We start from the raw sequence: 10,914 nt of genomic DNA, 5'->3' as shown, positions 1-10,914 counted from the left end.
GATGATGGTGAGTGTTGCACAGCAACACGAATGTATTTAGTGCCACTGAACTATACAGTTAAATATGGTTAAAATAGTATGTTTTGTATTATGTGACTTTTACCAAAAAAAAAAAAAAAAAAAAAAGAGTGAACCCAATGTAAATTATGGACTCTGGGTGATAATGATGTATCAGTGTTGGTCCGTGCATTGTATCAACAAACATAACGCTCTGGTGTGGTGTGTTGATACAGGGCAGGGGCAGGGGGGAGGCTGTACATGGGTGGGGGTAGGGGGCGTATGGGAACTCTCTGTACTTTCTGCTCAGTTCTGCTGTGAATCTAAAACTTCTTTGAAAAAATTAAGTCTTAAAAAAACCCCACTCATACAAGAAGGCTTCCTTAAAAATGATAAAGAATATATACTTCAGAGCAAGAGAAACAGTATTTAATAGTGAATCATTGAAAGTCATCTCATCGTATATCTACTATCTCTAATATTGTTATCATTTGAAAGGTCCTGGTTAATAAGCATTAAGATAGGTCACAAAAATAAAAAGAGTGGCTTTTAGAAAGGAGAACACAAATAATTACTGTTTAACAAATGATAATATCCATTAGAAAACTCGAACAAATAAACTAAAAAAAATAGTTAAAATTAATAAGAACAGGAAATACAATGGCCAAACCCAAGGTCAATATACTTCCGCATCTTCTTTTGATAACAGTAATGATAATACCCACATTACATGAGCACGGGTTATGTGGCAGATGCAGTGTGAGTGCTTTTCATTCACTATGTAATTTAATCTTTTAAAAACCCTTTAGCCATTAATTAATGAAACTTCACAGCAACACTTATGAGATATGTACTATCATTATCTCCATTCTATAGAAGAGGGAACTCGGGCTTAGGGAAGCAGATTAACTTGCCCAAGGTCACAAAGCTAGTATAAAGCAAAGTTAGAATCAACTAAGCCTCATCCTTCATTATTATCACTATCAATATTACAGTTATTCTTATTATCATTATCTATTGAACTATCATAGGCTGAAAGTGTTGGGAGACAATTTTTCATAGTCTCACCCATTTCTGCACATCTTATGAGCTGTAGAACTGGCAGCTTTTGTTCCTATCTTTTCCAGGCTGTTTCTATAGTGAATAGCCTTGGAAGCTAGAGATAGAGTCTCCATCCAGAGCAAAGAACAGGTTTGTTTGCTGTCCAGTGTAATAAAGATAATATCTTCCTTTGGGAAAAAGGTCCTTTGTAAAGATGTGGTTTCCCTAAGCTCAAAGTTCTTCTGTAATGCAACTCTCTGCGTATGCAGGTGGTACCTGGCCTTCTTCACATTGCCCAATGGGAATTGGGGCTCAGGAAACTGATAACAAATGTTGATACTCTGATGACTGCTAATGCTGTGAGAAATAAAGTCCTTTGTCTCTGACCTGGGTATCTCCTGTCTGCTGCCAACATTCATAAAATGGTTGCAGGTTAACTTGTTAGTTTGCAAGTAGGGTACAATTGCAGACCCTTCCTGCATCTGGAGAGACATACCAGGATGGGAAGACTGACTATTGTAAAGATTTTCAACTTCCCCAGTTGGGTGATAGTTTTAGCGTAATCCTTATGGGTTTTTTGAATTTCATAAAATTCTTCTTAGCTTCAACTGAAAGAATAAATGGCTAAGAATCACTAAGAGTTTTTAAAACAAAAGAAGGGAGTAAAGAGGGAGTACTTGCCTCCCCAGATATTAAATTATTCATAAAGCTAAAATAATGAAAAAAATGATTGTGGTTCTGGCATAAGAAAAAATAGGCAAATCAATGAAACAGAAGGAATAGCTTGGAAACAGATTCTATCACACAGAAGTTAAAATACCACGAGGGAAACATCACAAATCAATGGTGGCAGGTTGAACTACTGAATAAATTGTGGCTCCAAAAAACCAGTTGGACGTTTGGGGAGAAAATCAATTTAGAGATTCACATGATGCATTAGTATACACTTTTGATAGATAAGATTTAAGTATGAGGAAACATATTAAACCATTAGCAAATATAAACAAAGCCTGGAAGAGTCTCATTTCTGGATGGGAAAGAACATTTTGAAATATCTTTCAGAATTTTGAAATTGTCATGTCCTTTGACCCAGCAATTTACCTAAGAGAATGCAAACTTCATCTTTAGGGATCTAAGACCATTGACTATTGTTTATTGCTCCCTCCAGAGAATGGTAGGAATTCAATAAATGTTTGTGGAATGAGCAAAAAAATGTTGCACAAGAACATAAAGCTGTATCTACAAGGATGTCATTGCAGTCCTGGTTGTGTAAGTCAGTTGCCAGCAGTCACTCTCTGCCTTGAGAGTTAAGTGAAATTGACACGAGACTCTAACCCTGCCGGCCTTTCACTGCCCTCCTCATGATTTCTGTAAGTTTTGGCTGTTTTATTTTCTCATCATTACTTCTATCTTGCTCAGAGTTCTGGCTCTGTCTGAATCCTTAATCCCACTTGGGTCTCACCTCTCACAGCTAGTCTCGTCTTTTTTATCTGAACAAACCTACATAAGTCCCGTTTCCCTGATTTTCCATCTTCTTAAAACAAAACAAGACAGAGCCAAGCAACAAAAACGCCTCCTGAGGCACTTGGATGTGTAGCAACTTTTACAGGTTTGAGATGACAAAAGGGGTTTTTACAGCCACACAAATGGACTCATTCAAAAATTAATGTTAGACGTCCTCATACATAAAAGTTCTTTGGACACTCTCATGAGGAATTTCTCACTGGCTGCATTTTCCCATGGACTCCTGTCCTGATGGTCACTTGTTCTCCTCCCTTCACCTCTGGATTTTACTCACATCTTATCAGGCTGTCTTTCCAGGGCTTACCGCCTCCTTAGGCTGTGTTGGGACAGGGGAAATGCCTCCCTCTGTTATTCAGAGCAGTTTTTCTTTCTACACCTTCCCCAGTCCCCAGCCTATCTAAAGCTTAGGTAATTGGCCAGGCTACTCAAAACCCCATTAATTTGGCCTCAAGCTCTCGCAACATGGAAAATGAGTAGAGATTTTCATATTTCAGACTTCCTCTCTTTCTTATAAGGAAAAGGGAAGCAGTATAGACGTTTGCTCTCCCTTTGATATGAAATATAACTTTCCTCTTCCCTTAAAAGGCAAAAGTGGGGAACTCCCTGGCGGTCCAGTGGTTAGGATTATCTGCTTCCACTGCTGGGGGCACGGGTTTGATCCCTGGTTGGGGAACTAAGATAGATCCCACAAGCTGTGCAGTGAGGCCAAAAACAACAAAAAAAACAACAACAACAAAAAGCAAAAGCGGCAACAGAGAGTTTTGGTTTTAAATAATATTTTTTCACCCAGCTACATTTGTAATAGTAAGAAAATTAAAGACGATCTAAATGATCATTAATAGAAGACACCAGGTTAAATAAATCATGATACAATAAAGAATGCAATAAATCCAGATGTTCTGGAATGGAAAGGATGGCCAAGATGGGTTAGTAAGTTAAAAAAGAGAAAAAAAGGAAGTTGCAGGAAAGCATGTATAGTATGAAACTGCTTGGCACTGGGTACATTTTTGGTTGTCACAGCTGGGTAGTGGTGATGGAGTGGAGTTACTACTGAGGCTAAACACCCGATTCTGGCCAGGGCAGTTGTCCAAACAAAGAAATTTCTGGCCCCAACTACCAGCAGTGTCGAGGTTAAAAAACCCTGTTCCAGATGAATATATGACAAACTGTTATCAGCGGGTATGTCCAAGGGTTGATTAATGGAGGAACTACACCCTTTCTAAGTCATTAATTTCTCTTTTCATTTCTTTTGGTAAGTTTATTATAATCCGAAAAAAGGTTTCGAAAAGCTATAAATAGTTGGAAGAGATGGCACATTTAAAAAAATCAATATATTTAATCAAATCTGGATGAGCAGATAGGGAGAGGGCAAGACCAGAGAGGAGAGGCGTGGTTTGTTCGCAAAGGACGCCACCGAGCTGGGTAATGAACTCAGGTAAGAATCAGGCCTCCATTCAACGAGGAATTTCCTCCCCAGAGCACACCTCAAGTATGGCCTGTTCTTTCCCGGTCTCACTCGGAAATGCTCTGCCTTCAGGAGATTAAGGTTGGCAGGTCAGGGGTGCGCTGTGGGAGCTGAAGTTCCTCTCTGTCCAAACGCCACACCCACAGTCCTGGGGGTTGGAACAAGTAACAGTAAGAAGCGTGATAGAACATGAAAGCACATGTGAAACGGAAGGGGTAGCGCTATTTGTCTTCCAAGGGGTAAATTTTGCTTTTATTTTCCGCCCCGTCGTTTTGTTAAACTGGAATCTCTTGAGCGCCATCTGGTGGACAGATTTCGATTACCAAGTCAGATATGTCCTCGCCTTCCCCAAGAACATTTTAGCCACAGTAAATCACTGTCTACATTTTAAGGTCTTCTCTGGGCAGGGCTATGGCTTGATGTCACTGCCTCAGCACCTTGTACAATTGACAGATTATAAGCCACCAGAAATTGTTTGTTGAAAGAGTAAATATTGATCCATTATAAGCTGGGAATGGATATTGGCATCCAGCCTGAACAGGTGTTGGGAGAAGGAGCCAGGAATAAGTTGTCCTGGTTGCCAAGGGTGAGTGCAATGCCTGCAACTAAGGAATAAAACCAACTCCAGGCCAAAGCGCTTCTGAAATCCCAAACAGACTCCCGGGGGACACACAGGGAGCCAATATGATTCCCCGGAGCCTAGGCAATGTTTGACGGTGGTGGACTCAGGCCCCCTCTGGGAAGAGACTCCATGAGGCGCACAAGTGCTCTGGGGTGTAATTTAACTAGTCCCTGCCATTTCAGCTCTGCCCCACTCAATCCCCCAATATCACAATTCCCGGCCTCCAGAGTGGGCCCCAGGGGACCTGGCAAGCACTTCCCTCCTAATGAGGACAGCTGCTAATGTGTGGGCCCAGTGGGTACCTGAGACCAGTGTTGCAATGTTTTCAGACTTTTCAAAAGAAATGGAAATCTTGATTAGTATGTGAAATCGCTTCATTTTCCAATATTGGCTCAAATTACTTTGGAAACACTCAATGGGCCAAAAGCCACGTGTGTTTGTGGCCAACAGTGAGTGACTCATGAACTAGAGGATCTCTAGGCTTCTTTCCACTCTTCTGACCCACTGCGGCTCTGACCTCTGCCCACATCTATGCATGGCTAGTTTTGAAATGAGGTCAATTGATAATCCTAGCTCAATATGACCCACAAGGTCAGGTGCTCTTTCTTTGAAGTTTCAGGACAGTGAGCTTGTCTTTAGGGAAAATAGCAAAGTGCTTCTCTTTAGGTAAAATATTTTCCAGCGCAGCCCCCATGCCCACCCGGCCCCCCATTCCACTCCACCCAAATACAGCTCTCTTCCCCCATGCTTCTCTCTGCTACACATCTCTGCAGCCTGTCGTGTCTTGTGATCTGAACTGGATCAAGCCTCTGCGTTCTCGTCTTTTCCCCAGGGTGTGGTCTTTTTCAAACTTTCTGTTTTCATTTATTAAGAAGCCTATTATGTTATCAAATTAATTAAACTAATTCCAATCAAACACCACGTATTAAAGCTAGTGAATGACTTCGCAAGTTGGTCTTTAAAAGGAACAGGATTGAATGTAGACCCTGAGATATATATATGCAAATATAATTTTATACATATAATTATATGTGCATATGTAATTATCAGTTTCTATTAAAATAATAATAACAGGAACAGAATCAAAACAAAGTAAAAAGTATGTATAAACCTACTGTTTTACTATGTTTTAATTTATATGTTTCATACTTTATTCAAATGTTTGCCGATTTTTTTTACAAAGATAATGAAAAACACACAGATGCATAAACATAAGCCCACATAGAGAAATCGTGTGTCTACAGGTGAGACCAGCCTGGGGGTGAACAGCAGGTCACGCTAACGATAATCAGATAATATTCCTCTGGTTCCACCCCTATTCATTCTGCGGAAATTCTAGTACTTAAATCCCTCCTAACTACTTCTTGAGTCTTCGGGAAGTAATCCTCCCAGCTATCGTGTGCCATCTCCAATTTCCGCCTGCTTTTTGGCGTCTCCCTTTAGAAACGTCTCCTGTTGCTGATGCTGCCATTGAAACCTCAGAAACTGCCCCACTTCCTCCCTCTTGCTTCCCTCTTCCATCAGCCAGGGAGGGCCAGTTCAGCTCCTTGGTTAGCTTGCTTCTACTGTATCAACAAACCCACTGTGATAGAATCAGGGACACAGGCTAGAAAGCAGTACAAATGTGGAGATTTTAGTGAAACCGCACTTGTGGTTTTTACCAGTTTTTTCTTGCAGTCCATTCTTCCTTGAGCACCTGTGAGTTTGGAGTTTGAAGGAGGGCAAACTAAATGACAGACAGTTTTCTTGTCAACACCTTTTCTTTTTTTGCTGACTGTTCCTGGGCTGAGCTTCCGTGATTTGATTCCCTTCTCCTTATGATGGAATTTTACTTAATAGGTTCCTCAGTCCAACGAGCAAACATATGCCAGGTGGGTCTCTTCAGAGAGGCCTAAATATGTTTAAAGACTTGGGCCAACACAAGTTAAGGTGTCTGGGCCTCCTAATACAATAGCATAGACACAGTTTGGGGTTTTGCCTTTTTCATCTCTCACTTTGAGTGTGTATCCAGGTTACTGCATAGTTCTCATAATTATTATGTAAGTGGTTACATGGTAAACATTATATAGGATGAATATATCATAATTATCTAATTGTTCCCTTCTTTTGGACATTTAGGTTATCATTAATTTTCCTCTAATTTAAATACTATGAATTGAGCAAGAACAATTTAAGTGGTCTTTTTATTTATTTATTTATTTATTTATTTATTTATGGCTGTGTTGGGTCTTCGTTTCTGTGCGAGGGCTTTCTCTAGTTGCGGAGAGCGGGGGCCACTCTTCATCGCGGTGCGCGGGGCCTCTCACTATCGCGGCCTCTCCTGTTGCGGAGCACAGGTTCCAAACGCGCAGGCTCAGTAACTGTGGCTCATGGGCCCAGTTGCTCCGCGGCATGTGGGATCTTCCCAGACCAGGGCTCGAACCCGTGTCCCCTGCATTGGCAGGCAGATTCTCAACCACTGCGCCACCAGGGAAGCCCAATTTAAGTGGTCTTGACAGTATGTTTTACTTTGGGGATAGATTACTTAAAGAAATTGTAGTTTCTGTAACTCCCCAAATTTCAGGGACCTAACTAACCATTTATTTCTCACCCACATAACCATCTAGTGTGAGGTTCTTGGTCAGCAATGTTAATGAGTGTTCTGTCCCACACATTCTCTAGGGAGCCAGGGTGATGGGGGCTCTACCATTGTCAACACAGGGCTTCCAAGACCTCTCTGGGTACCACCATTAGCTGGCAGATGAGTAGGAGAGAGAAATTCAAGTGAGGGTTTCATAAAATAAAATTCACCCATTTTAATGGTACAGTTTGATGAACTTTTGGTAATTGTGTACAGTTGTATGTCCACTGTGACAATCACAATATAGACATTTTCAATATCTTAAAACATTCCTGACGCCTCTTTACATCTGATCCCTTCTCCCAACCCTTAGCCCCAGGCAACTCTCTGTCAGTATAGATCAGTTTTGCCTGTTCTTGAATTCTACATATTAAATGAAATACAATATGTATTCTTTTGTGTCATGCTTCCTTTGCTCAGTATAATTCATGTTGATGATTGTATTAGTAGTTCATTTCTTTCTATTGCTGAGTAGTATTTCATTGCATGGATATACCACAATTTGTTAATCCATTCACCAGTTGATAGACATCTGGATGAGTTCCAGGTTTTAGTTATTATGAATAGTTCTGCTATGATTTGCAGATGTATGTCTTATGTGTTCATTCCTCTTGTGTAAATACCTAGGAGTTTGATTACTGAGTCATAAGGTAAGTGTATTCTCAATTTTATACTGTTTACTAAAATGACTGTACCATCTTTCATTCTCACCAGTAATGTCCGAGAGTTCTAGTTGATCCAGATCCTCATCAATACTTGGAACTGTCAGTATTTTTAATTTTAGCCATTCTAGTGGGTATGTAATAGAATCTGGGTTTTCACTTGCGTGGTCCTAACAACTAGTGATGTTGAGCATCTTTTCATGTGCTTATTGGCTATTTGCATATTTTATTTTGTGAAGTATCTGTTCAAATCTTTTGCGCATTAAAAAAATCAGGTTGTCTTCTTATTATGAGTTGTAAGAGTTCTTTATATATTCTAGATACAAGCAAAGAGTATACTAGTCCTTATCTAGTACTTTCCAATACCATGAGACAGCTGATTTTTGCATTATTTTCAGATCTGATAGTTGTTTCTGTGGGGGAATTGGTCCTGTAGCATCTTGCTCTCTCATTATGGGAAGCAGAAACTATGAAGGAGGTTTTAAGGGCCAGGACTGGAATTGGTTTTCATCAATTTTGCTTACATTCTGTTGCTAGAATTCAATCATGTGATAACAGCTAACTCTAAGAAGGCTGGAAATATGGTCTATGTGTGTGTCCATAAGGTAGTGTGCCCTAGAGAAGAACAGAATCGATGGTTAGCTAGCAGTATCTGCTGTGGTGGACTTAGAAGGCACATGTGGTAGCAGAAGTTCTGGCCCGGGAGCATGGTAAGTCTGTTTCTAGATACCTTCCACAACAATAGTTATGCAGTACTTACTGTATGCTAGAATATGAGACTAATGTTTATTGAGCACTTACTACGTGCCAGGCAAATACAGACTTTCTGTAAATGTTTCTTAACTATTGAATGGACCTAACTTCCTGGGGTGGCCTGAGGAAGACTCCCCCGTACCTTTCATTGCTACTGCTGTACCAGCCATGGTGTGTTTAACGATGTGTCCCAATCTTGCCAGCCACAGCAGGAACAAAGTTGTGAGTAATGAGGATGCATGCCAACCACTCCCAGTTCCCCTGAGGGAAAGGATCACTGGAGAAACAGAGCATTATTAATATGCCCAAACTTCAACAAGCCAGTTTTTCCACTCTCTGGATAATTATTTGTGGACATCTGTTGACCCTTAAGGGTTTGGGTAAAATTCCAATTTACAAGCTGTCCCTTTGCTCTCTGCTATGTTTCTGCACCAAACTCATCACTATGCACAGCATTTCATGCCAGAGAAGTTCACAGAACTATGTTTATGATCTTTCAGTGAATTTCCTGCCTCGCTACATGGTTTTGCCAGATTTACTCGTAATAGCGCTTTGATTGTCCAAATGGATTGGAAATGCTGCCTATGTTATCATCATCTCTCTAACCAAAGTATCTAGACACAAAATATATATTATAATAATAATAATAGCTAGCACTTGGGGGTCACCGTTTCTCACAAACTGCTTCCATATACGTTATCCTATTTGGTCCACCCCTACCACATAAGTCATTTGGATGTCAGTGGTAAAGCTACTTCACTCATTCACAGGCTTAGTACCATAAAATGTTCACATTTATCTTTTTCTTCATCCTACTCTCATGTTACAAAGATCATAGATAATGAAAAGGTCCAAAGACATTCAGTAGGAGGTTCAGGAAGAGAGTAAAAAGACCAGACAATACAAGTAGGATCAAAGACTCCACAGTATTTTATAACTGAATGCTGTCAACACCTCCACACCTAGAATCTATCATACATACATGCATATATATATATATGCATGTATATACATACATACATGCATGTATGTATGTTCCAGATAAAACACCCCCACCTGAACACACTCTCTATCCCTTCAATGCTTCCCTATCTCTTTGTCGATAACATACACACTCTTTGATTGCATGGCTCTTCCTGACCTGGCCAATGTCCATTCTCTTGTGTCATTGCTCATCACTACTCCCTCACATCCTACACTCTGATATTACTGCTCTACTTGCAGTTTCCCTCTGCACAAGGTGTGATTTACTTACTAGGTAGATTGCTGCAGTAATCTTTCAATATTCAGCTCAGCGTCCCTGGCTTTGGGAGCTTCCTCAGCCCAGCCCCACAACTTAGACAACCCATCTGATTTCTCAGAGCATATGAAAATACCCTCATCAGTGCTTTCCACACTGCTTGGTAATAGTGTCGCTGCTTTACCTGACTGTGTGGCCCACACACTGTGAGCTCCTTAAGGATGTAACATCTTTTTTATTTGCATAGTTCCTGGCATATTTTAATTGAACCATAAATGTGAATAAACAAATACATAAATGAATAAATCAATATTCACATCATACGCATCAACTCTTTTGTTTGTTTGACTTGTATGTGAGGTACCTTTTATAACCTTGTATAGATGGGCAAAGCAAGAAGAGATATTGGAGTAAAACAAAGATCAATACATACAATGGCTTCAAGAAAAACAGGTTGAAGGAAATGGTTATAGAATAATAGAAAATAATGGTCATCTTTGAACACATTTGCCTTTTTTTGTCAAACATAACCAAAACAATAGTGGCTCTTATTTCTCATCACTGAACAGTAACAACAAGTAACAGTTGTTTAGGATGTGTATTTTCAAAGCATTTACACAACCATTTTTTTCAGGACGTGTTCACAACAACTCTGTTCTTCACATGAGGACAATGAGCTACATCTGTCAAAGATCCTATAGCCACTTATGACCAAACTGAATGTCTATCAGCTCAGGTCTTTCACTCAGTATGGGGTCATTGGGACAGCTTCTGATTATCAGATTGCCAATTTATACTTTATCTGCCTATCTAATTTCCCAAGAGATTGCCTTCTAGGGAACACAGAAACATATGGCTTATCTGCATATATACATTGCCTAATTACTGGTTATACAGATGGTTGAGCAAGTTGCTAATGAAGATATAATCACAGGCTTGATTCTAGAATTTACAGTTAGCTTGTCTTTTTTTCCCCCCTCTATTAACAGC

This window comes from Balaenoptera physalus, assembly GCF_965194825.1.
Source record: "Balaenoptera physalus genome assembly, chromosome: 1".
NCBI classification, from domain to species: Eukaryota; Metazoa; Chordata; class Mammalia; order Artiodactyla; family Balaenopteridae; genus Balaenoptera; species Balaenoptera physalus.
The sequence above is the reverse complement of the archived record's forward strand: the minus strand, read 5'-3'. Positions refer to the sequence as shown.